We start from the raw sequence: 11,669 nt of genomic DNA on the forward strand, positions 1-11,669 counted from the left end.
CTGCCCTAACTTTATTTACTGTCCCTGACCACCTGCCTGTAGGAGCAGCCATAGGCCACCACTTCACCCAAGACCTCACACGTGGGGCAATTTTTCTCCCACCAGAAACCTGGTGAACTCTACCCTCCTCCCTTGCATCTGTCTCTTTTCCTCCAGTGACCCAGAAGTCCGTCTATTCCTTCTGCCCAGCAATTGGACCATGGCTTCTTTACTGACCGATGAAGAACCAACTGAAAAACAAGACAGCGTCAGAACCACCCCTACACTTCTCTGCTCTGACTGTCCCACCCTCCCAGTTTCTGCAACAACTCATTTTTCCCTTCCACAGTCTCCTTTTTAGGTTCATAGCCTATCCTTACATTCACTCCTATACTTACACACGCTACACACACACATGCACACGTACACGCACACACAGAGACACACACGCGCGCACGCACACACACATACACATATTAAAATCTAGGATTTAATATGAGAGCATGCAATCTGCAATCTCGGTCATTCTGAGTCGGTTATCTTGCTTAATCGACCACTGTCTAGCTTGATCCATTCTTCCACACATTTCATTGCTGCATCCTTGCCCGGCTCCAGGGGTTGGCCCGACTGAGGCAGTGAGGGAATGAAGAAAGACAATCACACAGACACAGTCACAGACACTGGGATCTGGTGATCTGGGTTCTCAGGTAGAGAAGCTACAGCACCCCACAACTCACAGTGTTTGCCATACACAGTTGAGCAAGGAGGCAGGATTAGTTCATCTGCGAGCAGTCTTCAGGCCATAAACAAAGTGGGAGGAGCTACAGCAGACATTTTCTACGCACTGTCCACATTCACATTCGGACCAGGGAAAGCCTTCGCCATCCCTCCGAGCCCCACCCAGGAAAGGCTTTGCCACCAGGGTCCTTGGCCTGGGTGTGCCAATATCAACAGTACGAGTCCAATCGGCACTTGACTGGCTCCCTGCATGTCATGACTTCGCTTTTCTTTGCTGCTAAGACTCTACTGTGACTGTACCATGTTTTCATTATCTATCTGTTGCTGGATATCGAGGCTGCTTCTACTTCGTTGGTGTTAGTGATAAAAAGCATTATTAAGCAGATATCCACTAAATCTCAATTTAGATACAAAAATATAAAAGGGAAGCAAGAAGAGACCCGACTACGGTACTTTATATGAAGCGGCAGCTTTCGCATGACTGCGCACGGAGCGTTAGAATTTTACAGTGGAAGCTATAGGCTCTCCACCTGCCACCTCCTCTCTGATCTGCACATGCTAAGCATATGGGACAGTCTCTTACCCCAGATGGAACTACTAAATTAACTTGTAAAATCCCACGAAGGAGCTCTGTTATGATTGGCTTACAGATAAATGCTCCTGGCGATGAGGCACTTACAAAATCCATAAGCATTAGGATTTCCCCAAGTGCTCTGTCAAGTTTGTGACTTAGAGGAATTTTGACAAATGATACTAGTCCTGTAGGAGTATTGAAGCAACTTGTCCTCTGAGTCACCTCTTGTACTAGCTACATGGAAGTAAAATAAAGGGTTTGTGAATGGGTTTTTTCAACAATAATTGTCTTTACCATATCTGTCTAAAATACATTTTAAAAATCTTCTAATAGTTTGTGACCCTAACATCATACCAAGCAGTAGATATTCATCAACCACCAAGACTATTTCTAAGAAGGAAAATTACTAAGAATTCATTACAGAGCATGATTTTCTGTGTTTTTACTTTTTTCTTATTTTTACGTGGTTTGGGGCAGCTGGACACATTGGCCTGTTAAGAAACACTATTTTTGCTAAATTGAAAAGATACAATATGAGGAAGCCAGTGTCCATGAAAACTGTGAGATGATATACTCATAAAATTGGCTTGTCTCATACAATGCTGGTATGTAACAATTCCTATTGCCTAATTACTAATGTCTTTTCCCCTTTTTTATTGGATATTTTATTTACATTTCAAATGCCATCCCCTTTCCCATTTCCCCTCCCTAGAAAACCCCTATCCCATGCCCCCTTCTCCTTTTTGCTTTTATACAATTTTTAAAATGTTAACCAATGGCTTTATAAATTTGGTAATGTTCAATATCAATCAAAAGTGTAACCTAATACCCAACCTAGATATATCAACTATCTTTGACTGGCAGAGACATGTGAACATCTGCCTCCATGTCTGGCCCCCCTCTCTCTTTCTCTCTCATCATCTAGCTCCTCCACTCCTTCTCCTCCTCCTCTCCTTACTCCTCCTCTCCTTACTCCTCCCACCTTAGCTCCTTATGTAGGAACATATCACCCTTCCTGTTAAAATAAAACTTTTCTCTCAAAATAAAATTAGAGCATAACTATACCAATTTATGTCAGTAAGGTGCAAGATAGACCTAATACCCAGTCCATCATTTTGTTGACTAAGCAGAACTTCTGTCATCTCTCCTAAATAAAAGACTTAGTTCTGAACCTGGCTTTTTTTTTTCTTGGCTTTAGAATGAATGTCAGCTGAAAACCATCCTCTCAAATATGTTCTCTCAAAGTAAATAGCAAGGATTGGCTATGAGACTATAAGTTTTCAACCCCATCAGAAATCCAGAATGACTGAGTTAACTGAAATTATGGGAAGCACAAAGCATAGCTTCTAAAACATAGCCAAATTATAGAGACTGCTGAACACCTGGACAGTCCCTACACTACAGAACGTTGGAGCATTCAGCCTTCTGGCCCAGGATCCTCTGACAGACCTAGTGATGCAGAATTATTAAGGGCTGATTACTCTGTCTTGGCAGATATAATCAGTCGACTATTCTGCAAGTGTGTCCTTTTCTGGACAGTGATTTGTTTGTAGATGAAAACAGGCAATTCTTGCCTAGTGGCTGTCTCACCACAACTGGAGTAACTCCAAAGATGCTCAATTTCTTCTTAGAATCCAAGACAGGAAGCTGTCAGGAGCAGACAGGTCTCTAATCAAAATGGACATTAATACAGAAACGTTTGTAACGTCAATTCTGTGGACTTCTGGTGTTTTGAAAACCAACTATCCATGTAAGGCAATCTGGACTATTGTTTGTTAACTCCTCTCAGCTAAATAAAATATAGAAAACATCCTAATAATAAACTTAGAGCCATGAATTTGCTATAGGCCCTTAACTCACAGGCTAACCATCTCAAATCAGTTTAAAAAGTAAAAGAAGGACTGGGTCTAAGCCTTGTATTCCTAAATGTGTTATATAGGCACAATGCCTATGAAAGTAAGAATATGCATCTCACTTTTATATCAATAAGAAGCTTGTACCAATGAAAACCTTAAATTTGAAATCAAGGTAAATTTTGTACCACTTAAGAAATTATAACTTTATCTTAATAACAATTATACACATTTCTACAAGTAGGATGTGGCTATGCAATAAATCCTAGCTAATCCTCCCTGTTCCAACAAAACCACTATTTTTCCCTAGAAAGACAGCCCAATATTAACCACCTCAGCCCCCAAGCCCAGGGAATAGGGGCGCCAAATCTTCATTAACTTCTTCAAGCTGATTATGGGTGTTGAGATATTAGAAGAGGGGCAGGGGGAAGAGTAAATTGATAAGCCTCTGGCACTGTGTCTTCACTACTTCCAGCTGGAATCCCAGGACATCAGAGGTTCGAGCAGGTCTGCTCAGCTCACTTGATGAGTAGATACACCAAGGCTATGTATTCTGCAATATACAATTCTCAAAACAAATTTTAGTATCAAGATAATTTTTTGTTTGAATTCTGGAATCTAGTCTTCTGGTGGCCTGCCTCTGTCATGTCTAATCCATATAATTCTGGGAGTTTCTATGAGGGTGTGCTCTCACCATCCTCCCATTTTTGCCTTCCTGCTCTCAAATTTCCCAACATCAGGGAATCCAAACTTTTGGGCACCTAGGCCCTCCACTTCCACTTACCCCATTCCCCCACTCCAATTACTATGAGGATGTGCTCCCACCATCCTCTCATTCCCACCTCCCTGCTCTTGAAATTCCCCAATACTAGGGAATCCAAACTTTCAGGTACCAAGGCTGTCCACTTCCACTGATGCCTGGCAAGGCCACCCTCAACTACCTATACAGGTGGAGCCATAAGTCCCTCCCTTTGTGTTCTTGGGCTGGAGATGTTAGAATGGCTACTCCAGCTTGTTTCTTAGGACCATTTGCTTGAAAAATTGTTTTCCAGCCTTTTACTCTAAGGTAGAGTCTGTCTTTGTCACTGAGGTGGGTTTCCTGTATGCAGCAAAATGCTGGGCCCTGTTTATGCATCCAGTCCATTAGCCTGTGTCTTTTAATTGGGGAACTGAGTCCATTGACTCAGTTAACAGATATTAAGGAACAGTGATTGTTGCTTCCTGTTATTTTTGTTATTAGAGGTGAAATTGTCTTTGTGTGGCTATCTTCTTTTGAATTTGTTGGAAGAGGATTACTTTCTTGCTCTTTCTAGGGTATAATTTCCCTCCTTGTGTTGAAGTGTTCCTGCTATTATCCTTTGTAATGCTGGGTTTGTGGAAAGATATTGTGTAAATTTGGTTTTGTCATGGAATATCTTGATTTCTTCATCTATGGTAATTGAGAGTTTTGCTGGGTATAGTAGCCTGGGCTGGCATTTGTGTTCTCTTAGGGTCTGTATGACATCTGTCCAGCATCTTCTAGCTTTTATATTATCTGGTAAGGAGTCTGGTATAGTTCTCATAGGTCTGCCTTTATATGTTACTTGGCCTTTCTCCCTTACTGCATTTAATATTCTTTCTTTGTTTTGTGCATTTGGTGTTTTGATTATTACATGATGGGAGGTATTTCTTTTCTGGTCTAGTCTATTTGGCATTCTATAGGGTTCTTGTATGTTTATGGGCATCTTGTTCTTTAGATTAGGAAAGTTTTCTTCTATAATTTTGTTGAAGATATTTATTGGCCCTTTAAGTTGGGAATCTTCACTCTCATCTATACCTATTATCCTTAGGTTTGGTCTCATCATTGTGTCCTGGATTTCCTGGATATTTTGTGTTAAGAACTTTTTGCATTTTGTATTTTCTTTGACAGTTGTGTTGATATTTTCTATGGTATCTTCTGCACCTGAGATTCTCTCTTCTATCTCTTGTATTCTGTTGGTGATGCTTGCATCTATGACTCCTGATTTCTTTCCTAGGTTTTCTATCTCCATCATAGTCTCCCTTTGTGATTTCTTGATTGTTTCTACTTCCATTTTTATGTCCTAGATGGTTTTGTTCAATTCCTTCACCTGTTTGGTTGTGTTCTCTTGTAATTCTTTAAGGGATTTTTGTTTTTCCTCTTTAAGGGCTTCTACCTGTTTACCTGTGTTCTCCTCAAATTCTTTGAGAGTGTTATTTATCTTCTTCTTAAAGTCCTCTATCATCATCATTAGAAGTGATTTTAAATGTGAATCTTGCTTTCCTGGTAATATGGGAAATTCAGGACTTTCTTGTGTGGGAGAACTAGGTTCTAATGATGCCAAGTACCCTGGGTTACTGATGCTTATTTTCTTGCGCTTGCCTTTTGCCAACTGTATCTCCTTAGTGCTACCTGTCCTGTCCCTGACTGGAGCCTGTCTTTCCTATTATCTTGGTTGTATCAGAACTGTGTGGGGTGGGTTTAACTACTGGGGTAAGCGCTGGTGCCCAAAATTTGCTCAGTCCTCAAGAGCAGACAGGATGCTGCCTAGGTTAGAGCTCTGGGAGCCCCATTTCCTCTGGGTTCTTAGAGATTGGGGGCAGAGCTGCCACCCAAGATCTGCTCAGTGCTCTGGCCCAGACGGGAAGGAACCAGTGCTCTGGGCAGGGAGCAACTTCTACTAATTCCTTTTTTTTAAAAAGATGACTCCGTGGTGCAAAGTGCTCTGAGTATATAAACAAAACACAAGCCAAAACAAGGGAAAAGGAAAATGACTCTGTGCACTTTGAAGCTGTGTCTCTGTTAGGGGTGGGAGAGAGTAATTCTGTCTTTTTAAAATTACTTTATTTATTTACAATCTAGCCATTGCCCCCTCCCAGTCCCCTCTCACAGTTCCTCATCCCATTCCCCCCCACCCCACCCCTTGCCCTTGAGAGAGGGTGCTTCCCACCCCACCAAGCCTCCCCACTTCCCCAAGGCCTCAAGTCTCTCCAGGATTAGGCATGTCTTCTCCCACTGAGGCCAGACCAGGCAATCCTCTTGTTATATATGTGCCGGGAGCCTCAGACCAGCCTGTGTATGCTGCCTGATTGGTGGCTCAGTCTCTGGAAGCTACCAGGGCTCCGTTAAGTTAAGACTGCTGGTCTTCCTATGGGGGCTCCCTCCTCTTCAGCTTCTTCCATCCTTCCCTTAAAATTCAACCATCTGGGTCTCCGACTTCAGTCAATGGTTGGGTGTAAGTATATGAGTCTGTCTCAGTCAGCTGTTAGTAGGGCCTCATAGAGGACAGCCATGATAGGCCCCTGTCAGCAAGCATATCATAGAATCAGGACAGTGTCAGGCTTTGGTGTTCCCCCACTCCTCCAAGACTTAGATCAAATGTTCAAAGTCCCCAGTCATCAGGGAAATGCAAATCAAAACAACCCTGAGATTCTGCCTTACACCAAGCAGAATGTCTAAGATCAAAAACTCAAGCGACAGCAGATGCTGCTGAGGATATGGAGAAAGAGGAACACTCCTCCATTGCTGGTGGGGTTGCAAACTGGTACAACTTCTGGAAATCACTCTGGCGTTCTTCAGAAAATTGGAAATAGTTTTACCTGAAGAACCAACTATACCACTCTTGAGCATATACCCAAAAGATGCCCCACCATACCACAAAGACACGTGTTCTACTATGTTTATAGCAGCCGTATTTGTAATAGCCAGAAGCTGGAAACAACCCAAATATCTTTTAGCCAAAGAAAACATATAGAAAATGTGGGTCATTTACACAATGGAATACTATTCAGCTATTAAGAACAAGGACATCATGAATTTTTCAGGCAAATGGATAGAACTAGAAAATATCATCTTGAGTGAGGTAACTCAGACCCAAAAGGACATGCATGGCATGTACTCACTGATAAGTGGATATTAGCCAAAAAGTACAGAATACTCAGGATATAACCCACAGACTGTAAGAAGTGTAACAAGCAGAAAGGTTCAAGTGAGGATGCTTCAGTCCCACATAGAAGGGGGAAGGAAATAATCATGGGAGGTAGAGGGAAGGTTGGGATGGCAGGGGGAGGGGAAAAGGGGAACAGGATCAAGTGGGGGTGGGGACAGGATAAAAGCCCAGATGGCCAGGAGTATGAATGGAAATAAGCATCATGGGGGCTGGGGGGTGGGAGGTGGGGAACCTCTAGAAAGTACCAGAGACCTGGCAGGTGAGAGACTCTCAAGATTCAATGGGACTCGAAGAATCCATCTCCAGTGGATAGACAGGGCCTCAAGTGGAGGGATGGGGTTACTAACCCACAGTCAAAAGTTCTGACCCAGAATTGTCCCTGTCTAAAAGAACTGCAGGGTCAAAAATGGAGAAGAGACTGTGATTCTGTCTTAAAGTGAAATGACAGATGCTCTGGGATGAGGAGGAGGAAGAGGAGGAAGAAGAAAAGGAAGATAGAGAAAACCTGACATAAAAACCTACAAAACAATTTTGGAAAAGCAACCTTGTCTCCTGTGGCCAAACATGGCTAATCGTGGATAAATGTATTGTAAAGGGTAGTTTAAAATGAGCTTTGGGCTGGAGAGAACTCTCAGTGGTAAAGAGTGAGTACTGCTTATACAAAAGACCCAGGCTATTCCCAGCATCCACGCTGGGGTGGCCTACAAAGGCCTGTAAGTTCAGCCCCAAGGAATCTAATGTTCTTGCTTGGCCTTTGGCACATGCATAACACACGCACACACACACACACACACACACACTTACACATATATTCACCATACTAACATACACACACATAGACACACAGAGAAACACACACACATGCACACATATACACGTACATACTCACACATGCTTACACATATACACACATACTCACATACACACACAAGAAGAACAAGAAGAGAATGATGGAATAAGCAGCTCTTAGTACTGCCAGGCTTACAGGAAGTGCAGCCTTACGTATGAGTGAGGAATGACCACTTCCTGCCAGGCAACGGGATCATTAGAGAACTTCAGGAGAGGAACAACCCCAAATCTCTAGGTCATGCAGATTAAATCTGGTGCTAAGAACTTGGGTCGATTGCCTTTTTAAAAGTCTAATCTGAAGAGCTGGAGAGATGGCTTGGTGGTTAAGAGTGCTGGCTGCTCTTCTAGAGGATTCAGGCCCGATGCCCAGCACCTCACCTGGCATCTCGCAGCAATCTGTAACTCTCATTCTAGGGAATCTGATGCCTACTTCTGGCCTCCATGGCCACTAGACATACATGTGCTTCACAGACTTGCATGCAGACCAAACCAATAGATGTGAGAAAAAAAAATTAAAGAAATTCTACACTGTGATTTTTTAGGAAGCCACCACCAAGGGAAAAACAAAACCCTAAGAGTTCTATTTGATCAGTTATTCTTGCTTCACTTAAGTAAATAATCAGAAGAAGTTTAATAAGACCAGGAACTCCAGGCTGGTCTCTGAGACCCATTCCACCCACCTGCCTGCCTATCAGCCACCCTGCCTATCACCCACAGTATGTATACTGTGCTACCCTGGTGCCCAATCAAGTCTGACCCAGAACCAACCCACCACCCCACCCACCAGGATGCCTTGCAACTGTGGTACCCTGTACCTCTGACACCAGATTAAAAATCCCACTCCGGCCTCCACCCCCATCTTTGGACCACATGACATCCTTTCTATCAATCCCACAGAGCACTGTTCATTCCCACCATAACCCCAGCCCCTGCTACCCAAGGACCACCCATGGTGAGATCTCCATAAACCTCTGAAAATTAGCAGCAAGGCTTGCTTGGGTCAACAGAAAGTCTACTGCTGGGATCAAGTGCTGTACCTGTCTCTAGCTGAGATAAGACCACTTCTGACATCCCATTCATACCTCAACACAAAGTAGTCTCAAGACTAAACACCAAGCACCATTCACCTGATCCACAGCCTGACAAGTTGGGGTAACAGCAAATGAAAATCCAAAAATCCACTCTACAACTGTAAGACCACTTATCAACATCAGAAAAACTACAAATGACAGCACACAGCACACACACATGTACACCCAAATGCATATACACGAATGCACACACACATACATGCCAAAACAAAAAACCCCACACAAACAGCATGAATAGCTAATATGATATCTCTTCTCCAGACATTAGCACCTTCATTGTAATATTTCCTGAGAAAAGTAACTTAGCTAATACAGAAGGCAGTGATTACAAAGCAGTAATTACAAATATGTTCAGGAACCCAATGCCTGAATAAGGACTGCGGAAACACAAACATTTAAGTAAAATAATAAAAATCCAAGATATTAAGATGGAATTTAATAAATAGAATCTCTGAAGAAATGCCAAAATGAAGTAAATACAAAATGAAAGCTGAGGAAGTCAAACAAAAATCTCAGCAATAGATAGGTCAAGTAGAAGAGAGAACACCAGTGATCTCAAAGACAAGGTACAAGAAATGGACAAATGGTCACAGAAAATGTTACATCTTAAAACTTCTAGGAGTAGAATGTCCAGAAAATCTGGAATACTATATTAAAAAAAAAAAGACCAAACTTACAAGTTATAGGTATTGAACAAACAGACCTAGGTGAAGTGAAGAGGCACCCCACAGAATAAGAGATAAAGAAAAAAAAACTTTATCAGCTATATATCTTACTGAGAATCAGTGTGGTGTTTTGAATAAGAATGGGCCTCCTAGGCTCATATATTTGAATTCTTGGTCACCAGGGAATGACACTATTTGAAAAGATTAGGAGGTATATGGCCAAGTTGGAGGAAGTGTGTCACTGGAGGTGGCCTTTGGGGTTTCGAATGTCTAAGCCAGGCCCAGTGGCTCTCTTCCTGCTGCCTGTGGGTCTGGATGTAGAAATCTCAGCTACTTCTTCAGTTCTATGTCTGCCTGCATGCTGCCATGTTTTCCACCCTGATGATACTGGACTCTGAAACTGTAAGCAAGTCCAAAGCTAAGTACATTCCTTTATAAGACTTGTGTGGGGTGGCAGCTCTACCCCCAATCTCTAAGAACCCTGGCATTATCTTAGGTAAGCAGACAGCAACGCCCGCCCCAAACAGGGAGTAGCTGGGACCCACTAGGACCCTGGAAGTCACTCCTGGCCCGAGCACTGGTTCCTTCCAGTCTGGGCCTGAGCACTGAGCAGATCCCGGGCAGCAGCTGTGCCCCCAATCTCTAAGAACTCAGCTCTAACCCAGGGTTAGAGCTCCCAGGTGCTCTAACCCTGGCATTATCTTAGGTAAGCAGACAGCAACGCCCGCTCCAACCAGGGAGTAACTGGGACCCACTAGGACCCAGGAAGTCACTCTTGGCCCAGAGCACTGAGCAGATTTTGGGGCCCAGCTCTTAACCCAGTAGTAACACCCACCCCACACAGTTCTGATACAACCAAGATAATAGGAAAGACAGGCTCTACTCAGAGACAGGGCAGGTAGCACTAAGGAGATACAGTTGGCAAAAGGCAAGCGCAAGAACATAAGCATCAGCAATCCAGGGTATTTGGCATCATTAGAACCTAGTTCTCCCACACAAGAAAGTCCTGAATTCCCCATAGTACTAGGAAAGCAAGATTTGGATTTAAAATCACTTCTAATGATGATGATAGAGGACTTTAAGAAGAAGATAAATAACACTCTCAAAGAATTTGAGAAGAACACAGGTAGACAGGTAGAAGCCCTTAAAGAGGAAACACAAAAATCCCTTAAAGAATTACAAGAGAACACAACCAAACAGGTGAAGGAATTGAACAAAACCATCCAGGACATAAAATGGAAGTAGAAACAATCAAGAAATCACAAAGTGAGACTACACTGGAGATAGAAAACCTAGGAAAGAAATCAGAAATCACAGACGAAAGCATCACCAACAGAATACAAGAGATAGGTGCAGAAGATACCATAGAAAATATTGACACAACTGTCAAAAAATGCAAAATGCAAAAAGTTCTTAACACAAAATATCCAGGAAATCCAGGACACAATGAGAAGATCAAACCTAAGGATAATAGGTATAGATGAGAGTGAAGATTCCCAACTTAAAGGGCCAATAAATATCTTCAACAAAATTATAGAAGAAAACTTCCCTAAAGAACCAGATGCCCATAAACATACAAGAAGCCTATAGAATGCCAAATAGATTAGACCAGAAAAAAAATACCTCCTGTCACATAATAATCAAAACACCAAGTGCACAAAACAAAAAAAGAATATTAAATGCAGTAAGGAAGAAAGGCCAAGTAATATATAAAGGCAGACCTATCAGAATTACACCAGACTTCTCACCAGATACTATAAAAGCTAGAAGATGCTGGACAGATGTCATACAGACCCTAAGAGAACACAAATGCCAGCCCAGGCTACTATACCCAGCAAAACTCTCAATTACCATAGATGGAGAAACCAAGATATTCCATGACAATACCAAATTTACACAATATCTTTCCACAAACCCAGCATTACAAAGGATAATAGTGGGAAAGCTCCAATACAAGGAGGAAAATTATACCC

This window comes from Arvicanthis niloticus, chromosome 12 (genome assembly GCF_011762505.2).
Source record: "Arvicanthis niloticus isolate mArvNil1 chromosome 12, mArvNil1.pat.X, whole genome shotgun sequence".
Classification (NCBI taxonomy): Eukaryota; Metazoa; Chordata; class Mammalia; order Rodentia; family Muridae; genus Arvicanthis; species Arvicanthis niloticus.